The sequence below is a fragment of the Pongo abelii genome, chromosome 3 (genome assembly GCF_028885655.2).
Source record: "Pongo abelii isolate AG06213 chromosome 3, NHGRI_mPonAbe1-v2.0_pri, whole genome shotgun sequence".
NCBI lineage: Eukaryota > Metazoa > Chordata > Mammalia > Primates > Hominidae > Pongo > Pongo abelii.
Genome location: NC_071988.2, coordinates 95,121,926 through 95,132,592, shown reverse-complemented (window position 1 = coordinate 95,132,592; position 10,667 = coordinate 95,121,926). Strand labels below are relative to the sequence as shown.

The 10,667-nt window shown below is 37.3% G+C and overlaps 1 pseudogene; it reads left to right on the top strand.

Annotated features, from left to right (window-relative positions):
- Positions 1-5,843: 5,843 nt before the first annotated feature.
- Positions 5,844-6,842, top strand: LOC100439320 (heterogeneous nuclear ribonucleoprotein A1-like; annotated as a pseudogene).
- Positions 6,843-10,667: the final 3,825 nt, after the last annotated feature.

Below are 10,667 nucleotides of genomic sequence, written 5' to 3'. Positions count from 1 at the left end.
TGTATGTCCCATCTACTTTTGTAACTGTTTAGAAGAATGTCAGTTGCTATTTATCAAAACTTTCAACATTTCTGATGCTGAAGCTTTAAAAACTACAATGTTCTAATTATCCTTTGGATATTTTATGTCTTCCTTGTGAGGCATGATGCTTTGTTTTGTATTAATTATGTAATGTTCCTCTATGATTTGGAATAATAAAATTTATTTATTGATGTATTTTAACAAAAGAAAACCCTGAAAATAAAACCTTTCTGAAAATATGCCTTGTTTTGTTTCATATTTCTCAACCGTTTGTTTTTCTTGAGTACTCAAGATGGTAGGACTTTATAACAGACCATGGCTCAGGCCCACTGGACAGCTGCCACTAGGCAGCACTTCTCTTGTTTCTCTCTTGTTCAAGAAGGCATATTTGATGCCTTTTCAAAGGCAGATCCCCACCTTTAAAATACATGTTTTACATAAAATATCCATCTAGTTTCACTATAACCAACCTATTATTCAATTTTACATCTTTAAGTTTTTTCAAATTTTAATAGATTTTTTAAAAGAGCTCTTATTCAAATTAAGCTGTTAATGATTTTTCAATTACACATTTTTTCTTAATAAAGCTGGGAGCCACCTTATAGTAAAGTGGATTCTTCTTTAGAACTCAAACAATTTGTGCAATGGAAAAAAAAAGCAGAAAAAGTGAGTGCCTGAGTACTTCACTTTTCTAAAAGTCTAGTTGAGAAACGTTTCATTTTCCAATCTTAATAGAGAGGTAATAATTACTGAATTGAATGCAGATCCAGTTCTTCACAGGTGTGATAATGGTTTAAATGTTTTCTAAGCCTATAAATTTGAATTCAAATTGCCCCAGAATGGCAGGAGGCTACCTAGCCTCCACATTAGGAACAAAGGCTGTCATCTCATGTTAGGGAAAGATCTGAGCCATCTGGGAAAGAACACCTTCCAAATCCAAAAAGGAGACAAGTTGGTGGAGGAGGGGAGAGCAAGGTTGTGTGTGTGTGTGTGTGTGTGTGTGCGCGTGCGCGTGTGTGTGTGTGTGTGCACGTTTCTGATTCAGCACATGTTCCTGGACTCCTGAGCCCTAGTTTATTGCCTGCAGCAGAGGGAAGGGGCCTAGATTGGTAGCCTGACACCTGGGAGCAAGTGCAGACTTGTCCTAAGCAGCTGGGTAACTGTAGGCAGGAAACAATTACAGACTCTGTTTCCAACCCTGAAAAGTGAGTATAATAGTCTCTACGTAACCCCAATGTTATAAGCTCAGAATTCAAAAGATAAGATGGAAAAACAATTTTTAAATTGTACAGCAATAAACAAATGCAAACCATTCTGGAAACTCTGTAAATGCCATTACCAACTTCTTATCCTTGACTCCGGGATGTATGTTTTAGGCTATAGGAAACAAAACTTCCTTGGATTCCTCAGTGTTCTTGTGAAAAGTCTTTTTCTTTTCTCAGACCATGAGAATTAAATCTGTAGTCATTTTTCTAGTTAGTGGCTGGATCCAAAAGAATAATAAAATATCTCTAATCTCCCCCAGGAAAGCCCAAAGGTTACATCCAGGACTTGGTCCCTAGGTTAAGCCCTAAGGTGCTGGGGAGAGTGGAATGCCATCTTCCTAACTATTTACATATCAAAAGAGATGAAGCCCACAGAACCTAAAGACATCAGTAGGGCACACAAAGTGAAGACCAGAGGGCTCTTAGGTTCCAGGGGAAAGGTATTTATACCCCGAAGGGTTGGAGTTAGGGCTCTAGCTCATTGTGTTTCCATGAAGACCCTTTTAGGAGGGTAGTGGGACAACTTCTTCCTTCTCCTTTACAAGCAGAAGGAATCATCTTTTCCTGTCCTTACCCCAGGGAGTGTGTGTCCCAGTGTGTGAGACAATAGATGTGACTTTCACTGCATCACCTCAGGGGTGAGGCCCAAGGCAAGCAGGAAGCTGGACACACTTAATGAGAGATATTTAGTAGGAAATCTGCCTGGGATCCAGAATCCCCTCTGTGTAAATTTTAAATTTTAAAATGTGGTTAAAAACCAAACATAGACTTCATTAATGGTGTATGGAAAGAAGAAAGAAGATGCATTCAGTTCATATGGTGATTAAAAACATAGGCTGTGAATAATTAGATGGATCAGGCAATAGAGTCCAGTTGTAACACCTCTTGTGTGATCTTGAGGTTAAGTTTCCTGATTAAACTTTATTTTCTCATTGTATTAAAAATGCTACACCTTTTTGTAGTTGTAAACTTATGCATTATAATTATTTATGCAAAGAGCTAAGCAGTGCCTGAGAGTTGGTAGTGGCTTTGGAATTTCTGGAACAAAGAAGGAGCAGTTTGATTGAAGATGGGGGCAGTGTATTAGTTTCCTAATGCTGCTGGAACAAATTACCACAAATTTAGTACCTAAAAACAATATAACTTTATTATCTTACTGTTTGGGAGACCAGGAGACAAAAATCAGTTTCACTGAGCTAAAGTCAGTGTCCATAGGCTGGTTTGTTCTGGAGACCCTAGGGGAAAATGTGTTTCTTTGACCTTTCCAGCTTCCGAAGGCTATCTGCATTCCTTGCCTTATGGCTCCCTTCCTGCATCTCCCTGCATCTCCAATGCTTAGCTTCTTCACATCTTTCTTTCTGTCCCTTTGTTCTGTCACATTGCTTTCTGTCTAACTCTGACTCCTCCTGCATCTTTTCTATAACAACATTGTGATGATATCTGGCCCACTCAGGATAATCGGGGATAAAATTCTCATCTCAAGATTTTTAATTTCATCATTTCTGCAAAGTCCTTTTTACAATATAAGGTGATGTACTTACTGGTTCTAGGGATTAGGACAATGACATCTTTACGGGGCCATTTTTCAACCTACCACAGGGTTTTGAAAGTCAGTGTTCGAAGCACATCTTGTAGGCTAAAAAGACAGGTACATATTATAGAAAAGAAGTCTGAAATTGTAGGAGGAACCAAAATGGTACCAGCTCTGGCTAGTTTTCAATAAATGCAACTATTGTTAATGTTTCTGAATTAAAGAAAAGAAGACTTAGATATTTTCTCCACACTGGAGAGCTTCAAACTAAACCAAAAAAGATTCATTACATAACTGGAGGGAAGGCATGAATGACCAGAAGAACAAGAGGAAGGTCTGGATGGAAAACTTTGAGAGGGTCCCTGGATCAATGTTTATCTTTGGTATGCTAGCCCACTCTCATTTATATCAATGTATTATTGGAGCAAGTAGTAATAGCAAGAGTGAGTACTACATTAAATTTTCTGTGAAAATTTGGAGTGCAAGCATACCTCCATTTGGGACATCAAGGTAGCAGGTGGCAGATAGGATTATTTGAGGGAATGGTCACCAGATGATGAGGGCAGAAAACAGATGTTCTCTGTATTCAAAGATCAGTCTTAGAACAGTGTGACACAGCATGCCATGTGACTTTGAGAGGCAAACAACAATGTCAGCAGTACCTGAGAATTTTGGGGCAAATAAACTACAAGAGAAAAAGAAGAATGATGGATGACCCCACTCTGTTATTATGATTCCTTATTTGAGAATTATCCTGAAATCTCCTGTTAGAGATTTCCAGAAACAGGTGGGATGTGAGAGATAGAGAGATGGAGCTTCTGCAATAGCAGGATTGAGCAATGTTTCCTCTGCTGGAATATCAAAGTTATAAGACAGTTCATTTGTACTAGATTTCCCATAAAGACCGAGACAAAGGCTTATGTGGCTATACCAATTCTAAGTCCACAAGCCCACATCTGGGGCCTCATCTTTAGCTGAGTGTATGGTATCCCTGTGGAAATATTTTATCCTCTGCCTTAAGACTGATAGTGACAGGTGACTGGGTCATGCCTTTTGCTGTCAGTAGTCTCATGGGGAAACATATGATGATCTGGGGAGTGATAAACAGATCAAATGGACCTGGTCTCATAGCAGCAAGTCAGAGCACATAGAAGTCTGCTCTGTGGGCAAGAAACAAATACAAGTCCACCTAATCTACTCCCTGACAGAACTATCCAAATACAAAACAAGAAAGAGAATCAAGATTTTGAACATTAGTCCAGGAGTCTTGCAAAAAATGATGACATGAACCACCAGGCATAGTTTTCTTTGTGCATATTCTAGAACCACAGTTTCCTTCTGCTTCTCAGGATTCTTCTCTAACCCTTCACTATAACCACTGCGGTGTGGACCAGAGGAAAGTTATGCACATCATAGCCAAACATGCTTGGAATAAGCATGGAATAAGTGTGGAATAAAAATCTCTACCACATCTTGTGACCTTGCCAAATGACTTACCTCTTCTGAGTTTGAATTTCCTCATCTGTAAAATAAAAATAACCCTTGCTGGGTTGTTGTAAGGTTTCAAGTTAATTCACAAAAAGTATATAGAGTAGTATTGGTACAAAGCAATACTCTGCAAATGGTTATTATTAGTAGTTTATAGTGTCATGAAGGAAAATTTTTTAAAAATCTCAAGACCCCCAAACTCCTTATGCCAAAATGAAAGTTAAGCCTGGAAGCTGAGTCATGCAACACCTTCTTCCAAGTGAATAACTGCTACTAACATAATGCATTAGCCAGATCTCCACAGAAAGGTAAAAGGTCTCAGGTCTAAAACTAAAGTCTGTTTCAAGTCCACAGATTCCACACTGATGTAGATTACAAATTTATGTTCCCAGATGAAGAACAAAGACAAGAGGAGATTGATCTTTCCCCCACCTCCCCAGAGATGTTTGCATAATTGATTCTTCCTTTACTCTATTTTTTTTTTCAAACATTCCCCTTATCTTAAGTAAAATGTAGATTTACTGGGCACTAACTAAAGTCTCACAATAATGTAACCATTTGCCATACTGCCTACCTGCCCTTCTTCCTACATGCCTTCCCCCGTTTAAGGAAATGTATAAATAGTAAACCTCCTAGAAACGTCTTCAGATGTTTGTCACGTGTGTTTTTCCTGACCACACCTTGTTGCACCATTCTTGCATTATTATAAAGAAATATCAGAGACTGGGTAATTTATAAAGAAAAAACATTAAATTAGCTCACGATAGTGATGATTACACAAGAAGCCTGACGCTGGCATCTACTTTTGGTGAGGAAGCCTCAGGAGGCTTACAATCATGGTAGAAGGCAAAGGGGGACCCAACATACCTCATGGTGAGAGTGGGAGCAAGAAAGAGAGCAAGCGAGAAGATACCACACACTTTTAAACAGCAAAATCTCAGTTCAACTCACTCACTTTTGTGAGAAAGGCACCAAGCCATGAAGAATCTACCCCAATGAACTAAATGACTCCCAGCAGGCCCCACCTCCAACACTGGGGATTGCATTTCAACATGAGATCTGGGGGGACAAGTATCCAAACTATTAACATATCAGTGTCCTAAAGCTGGCTTCATAAATCTTGATTGATTGAGATATTTGCCTCAGTCACTCATTTTGGTTATCAGTACCTGTCAGAATAAGTAATTATTTTGAGAAGTGAGATACAAGGTAGTTCTAATGGAGTATTTAATGTGATTTAAAAATTTGTATTGTCCTTAGAGCAGGTGGAAGATCATGGTTAAGCAGTAAGTTATTTGAAACAAACCTGAGAATCTGATAATCTTGGAATTTAAAGAGTCTAGAATTCATTACAAATTAAATCTATTAAATCTATTATCAATCCGGCATTGGGTCAACATTCTCAAAATAGATACCTGTATTTGAAAACCTAATCACAATCTTTTTGACAAATTCAACAATAACTGCCAGTAACTCCTAAATTAGCCCGTGGATGCCGCCAAAGAAGCATCATTAAAGTCTCTCTTCTCCCTGCTGTTATGTCTAAGTCAGAGTCTCCTAAAGAACCCGAACAGCTGAGGAAGCTCTTCATTGGAGGGTTGAGCTTCGAAACAACTGATGAGAGCCTAAGGAGCCATTTTGAGCAAAGGGGAACGCTCACAGACTGTGCGGTAATGAGAGATCCAAACACAAAGTGCTCCAGGGGCTTTGGGTTCGTCACATATGCCACTGTGGAGGAGGTGGATAAAGCCATGAATGCAAGGCCATGCAAGGTGGATGGAAGAGTTGTAAAACCAAAGAGAGCTGTCTAAGGAAAGATTCTCAAAGACCAGGTGCCCACTTATCTGTGAAAAAGCTATTTGTTGGTGGCATTAAAGAAGACACTGAAGAACATCACGTAAGAGATTACTTTGAACAGTATGGGAAAATTGAAGTGATTGAAATCGTGACTGACCGAGGCAGTGGCAAGAAAAGGGGCTTTGCCTTTGTAACCTTTGATGACCATGACTCCGTGGATAAGATTGTCATTCAGAAATACCACACTGTGAATGGCCACAACTGTGAAGCTAGGAAAGCCCTGTCAAAGCAAGAGATGGCTAGTGCTTCATCCAGCCAAAGAGGTTGAAATGGTTCTGGAAACTTTGGTGGTGGTCATGGGGTGGTTTCGGTGGAAATGACAACTTTGTTCATGGAGGAAGTGTCAGTGGTCATGGTGGCTTTCGTGGCAGCCGTGGTGGTGGTGGATATGGTGGCCGTGGGGATGGCTATAACGGATTTGGTAATGATGGAAGCAATTTTGGAGGTGGTGGAAGCTACAATGATTTTGGCAGTTACAACAATCAGTCTTCAAATTTTGGACCCATGAAGGGAGGAAACTTTGGAGGCGGAAGCTCTGGCCCCTGTGGGTGTGGAGGCCAATACTTTGCCAAATCACAAAACCAAGGTGGCTATGGCGGTTCCAGTAGCAGCAGTAGCTATGGCAGTGGCAGAAGATTTTAATTAGGGAACAAAGCTTAGCTGGAGAGGAGAGCCGGAGAAGTGACAGGCAAGCTTCAGGTTATAACACATTTGTGAACTCAGTCAAGCACAGTGGTGGCAGGGCCTAGCTGCTACAAAGAAGACATGTTTTAGACAAATGCTCATGTGTATGGGCAAAAATAGGACTGTATTTGTGACTAATTGTATAACAGGTTATTTTAGTTTCTGTTCTGTGCAAAGTGTAAAGCATTCCAACAAAGGGTTTTAATGTAGTTTGTTTTTTGCACCCATGCTGTTGATTGCTAAATGTAATAGTCTGATCGTGACACTGAATAAATGTCTTTTTTAAAAAAATATCTGGAACTAATGTGAAGTTAGATTATACTTTTTAAAACATTTTTATCTCATGTTTGTATACTTAATTTCTATTATCATCATGATAGCACTGATAACACACAATTTGATCATCTCTACCTTGTGCATAGAGAATAATGACTCAAAGAGATTAAGATAGTGTCTGATCCTGACTAACATGGTGAAACCCTGTCTCTACTAAAAATACAAGAAATTAGCCGGGTGTGGTGGCGGGCGCCTGTAGTCCCTTGGGAGACTGAGGCAGGAGAATGGCTTGAAACTGGGAGGCGGAGCTTGCAGTGAGCTGAGATTGTGCCACTGCACTCCAGCCTGGGCGACAGAGTGACTCTGTCTCAAAAACAAAACAAAACAAAACAAAAGATGGTGTCTGAATAGTGTTTCTGATTCATTGAGTTTTTGCTTGACATAAAGACAGAGAAGTCAGCAATCAGTGGAATGTTAAAAAGTCATTCAATCATATTGTATGTTGAGACTTTTCCTTCATATGCCATTTTCTGTCTCAAAACTTTACCTCTTGGAGTATGCTTCTGTTTGCAATGTCCTTCAGCTTTTTCTCTGTATGCTAAGCTTTTATGCATTTTTTTTGATACAACTCAGTGATATCTTCTCCGTGAAAGCAAATGAGATACTCTGATTTTTGAAGCTATGTATAAAGTGGCACTGTATCTACAATTCTATTAATTATTCCTTTAAAGGGTTTGATATGTTGATAGAGGAAAAAATGCGTTCAGTATAATGTAACCAAGGTCATTTAACAGAACCATAAACAGAGTTTGAGTTCATACTCCATTTTTAGTAATTCAGTTTTAAGAGCTGTGAAGCTGAATATACTGCCCCTGACTGCAATAAGTTAATTTATTCTGAATTCTATTTTCTTAATAGCTTATCAGTAGATGGCAGATTCCATTAATACCTTAAATATGATCATTCAAATTGACATAAAAGGAAAACATAAGTTAAAGCATATTAATTTCCTGCTTAGTACTAACTTGGATTTTAAAAAGATACAGACTTTCTCATGACAGCATATTTTCAATAATTATTAACTGCAGATGTCATTGGATTCTTCAAAATTGCATAGTTCCACCTCCAGGAAATAAAAAGGCAAACAGTTCATATCTTTATCAACAGATTTATTACATTCTACACTCCCCATTCCTCCCAAATAAAACAAACTGGAAAACTAAATTCTACTTTCTTATTGGCTTGTAACTGACAAACATCACTTTGATAAGTTTCTCCTTTCATTCTTCAACAAAAAGGGAGAAGACAACAAAATTGCTCTTGAGATTGTGGTGGGTGAGAAACACTATAGTCCTGAGTCTACCAAGGTCTGAAATCAGAAATGCCTACTGAGATCTCACATTCTTTGGCTATCTGCCCTTACAAAGTTTTTCCTGTTCTTTCATCCATTTAATATTACATAAAAGAGAAACCAGGTCTAAAGAGATGTTTTTTGACTTTAAGCATAACAAAAGCTGTGAAATATCTAAAATTAAACTAGGACATGCATGCAGTTTGTCAAGTGTCAAAGAAGCCCAGAAAGAGGCAGAACAAATTTATTTAACTTGAAATTCTGATTACAGGGTCTGTACTTCTCTTTCTGAAGGGTAAGGGGGAGATGATGGTAGTAATATTATTTCAAGTCAATCTAGGGTGTTTATTTTAATATCAGTTAGCAGATGGAATTATTACATTCAACTGAAATCTTACATCTAATTATTATACCGATAAATTTTCGCTGGACTGAAGCAGTTCTTTTATCCTTAAGTAGTTATGGTTTTGATTACAATTAAAACCTTAAGGAGTGGATATTTGCTCTTTTATGCCTAACACTATTTCATAGTAGCAGCTAAATAAATTCATATTGATTATGATATTGGCAAATAATTGGTATTCTGTGATTTCTCCATGACTATTTCTATTAATGTTGAATTCCTAATCCAATATTGTGGCCAGCTACATTGACTTGAAATAGTAAATTAAGGGTTAGGCAATATGGCTGTCTTTATCTTCATTCAGATTTTGCTGTACTTACCTCACATAGCTGATGCTTGGGAGAGCTAAGAGTTGCAATATCAATATATTTGGAATATGATTTTTAAATTTTTTTTCTATACTCATTAAAAATGTCCAGTTGATACTTGAAGCTTCTGGCTGTAGCTGAAAAGAAATAAAGTAAGTAGGAATCATGAGGGGAAAATAATAGTGTCTAGTAGTAGTTTCAGAGATGAAGTGCTTGCAAAATTTACCAGACTAACAATATAGGAGACCAAGGTTTTGGGCATTATTCTTACATGGTGAAGGAAAAAAATTACTGTCTTCAAGATTCTATTCTAGTAACTGCCTCAAAAAAAAAAAAAGTAGAGTATCTGACATTGGAACATGAGTAAGGCATAAACTGAAATGTGTAGATTGATTTTTGAAGTCAATAAACATCTATAATAAGCAATGACACATACTAGCATTAAAAATACTTTGATAATGCTGAATTATTGGGAAGTCTTTTATATACTTGGACAAAGAACATTCAAAAGTTGCAATATAATGTAGCACTTTTAAAAAGTTTTTTAAATTGCACAATATGTCATAGATGTATAAGATTGTATAGAAACATATACTCTATAAAAACATGAATAGATGTTTTATATAAATAATATTTAATATTAATGATTGTATGAAACATGTATATGCATATGTATACTATTTTCATGTGTACCTATATACATATATACACACAGACAAAGGTTTAGGAAGAGTAACAAAATAAACCACTATGCCTATTTCCATGTTTAAGATACAGAACATTAGCAGGATACTGGAAGTACTCTCTGTACCCATTCCAAATCTCATCTTTCTCCTTTTCTCTCACACTCCTTGCACCTTAACCCTTAACTGGAACTCAGTGTCAGTCATTCCCACTTATCTTAGTGCTTAACATCTATAAGTAAAATCCTAAACAATTGATTATTAATTTTATTTGTTTTGAACTTTGGAAAAATGAGCTGATGCTACACAGATATGACCTAATTTTGTCATTTAGGAACTTGTTTGTGAATTTCATATAGGATGATTTATTCCAGTCAATGACTGCTATTACATTTTGTGGCAACACAAATACTTATCTGGTCCACTGCTGTGTGGAAATTTGAGTTGCTTACAGTTTTGCTAGTATTAATAACACAGCTCTCAACATTTTTTTGTGCTGAGCCCTGGGTATGTAAGGTCCTAGAGATACTTTAGGATATATATGTAGGAGTGGAATTACTGGCTCATATGGCGTGCATATATTCAACTTTACCAAATCATAAAAAATTATTTTCAAAATGATTGTACTCATTTACCACACCCACAAGCAATTCATGAAAGTTTCTTTCTTCCACTCACTGGCCATCTCTTGAAATTTTCAGACTTTTAAAATTGTTGCTAAATGACTATATAATGGTATCATACAGTGATTTTAATTTGCTTTTTTCCTTATTATAAATAAAGGTGAATATCTTTTCACA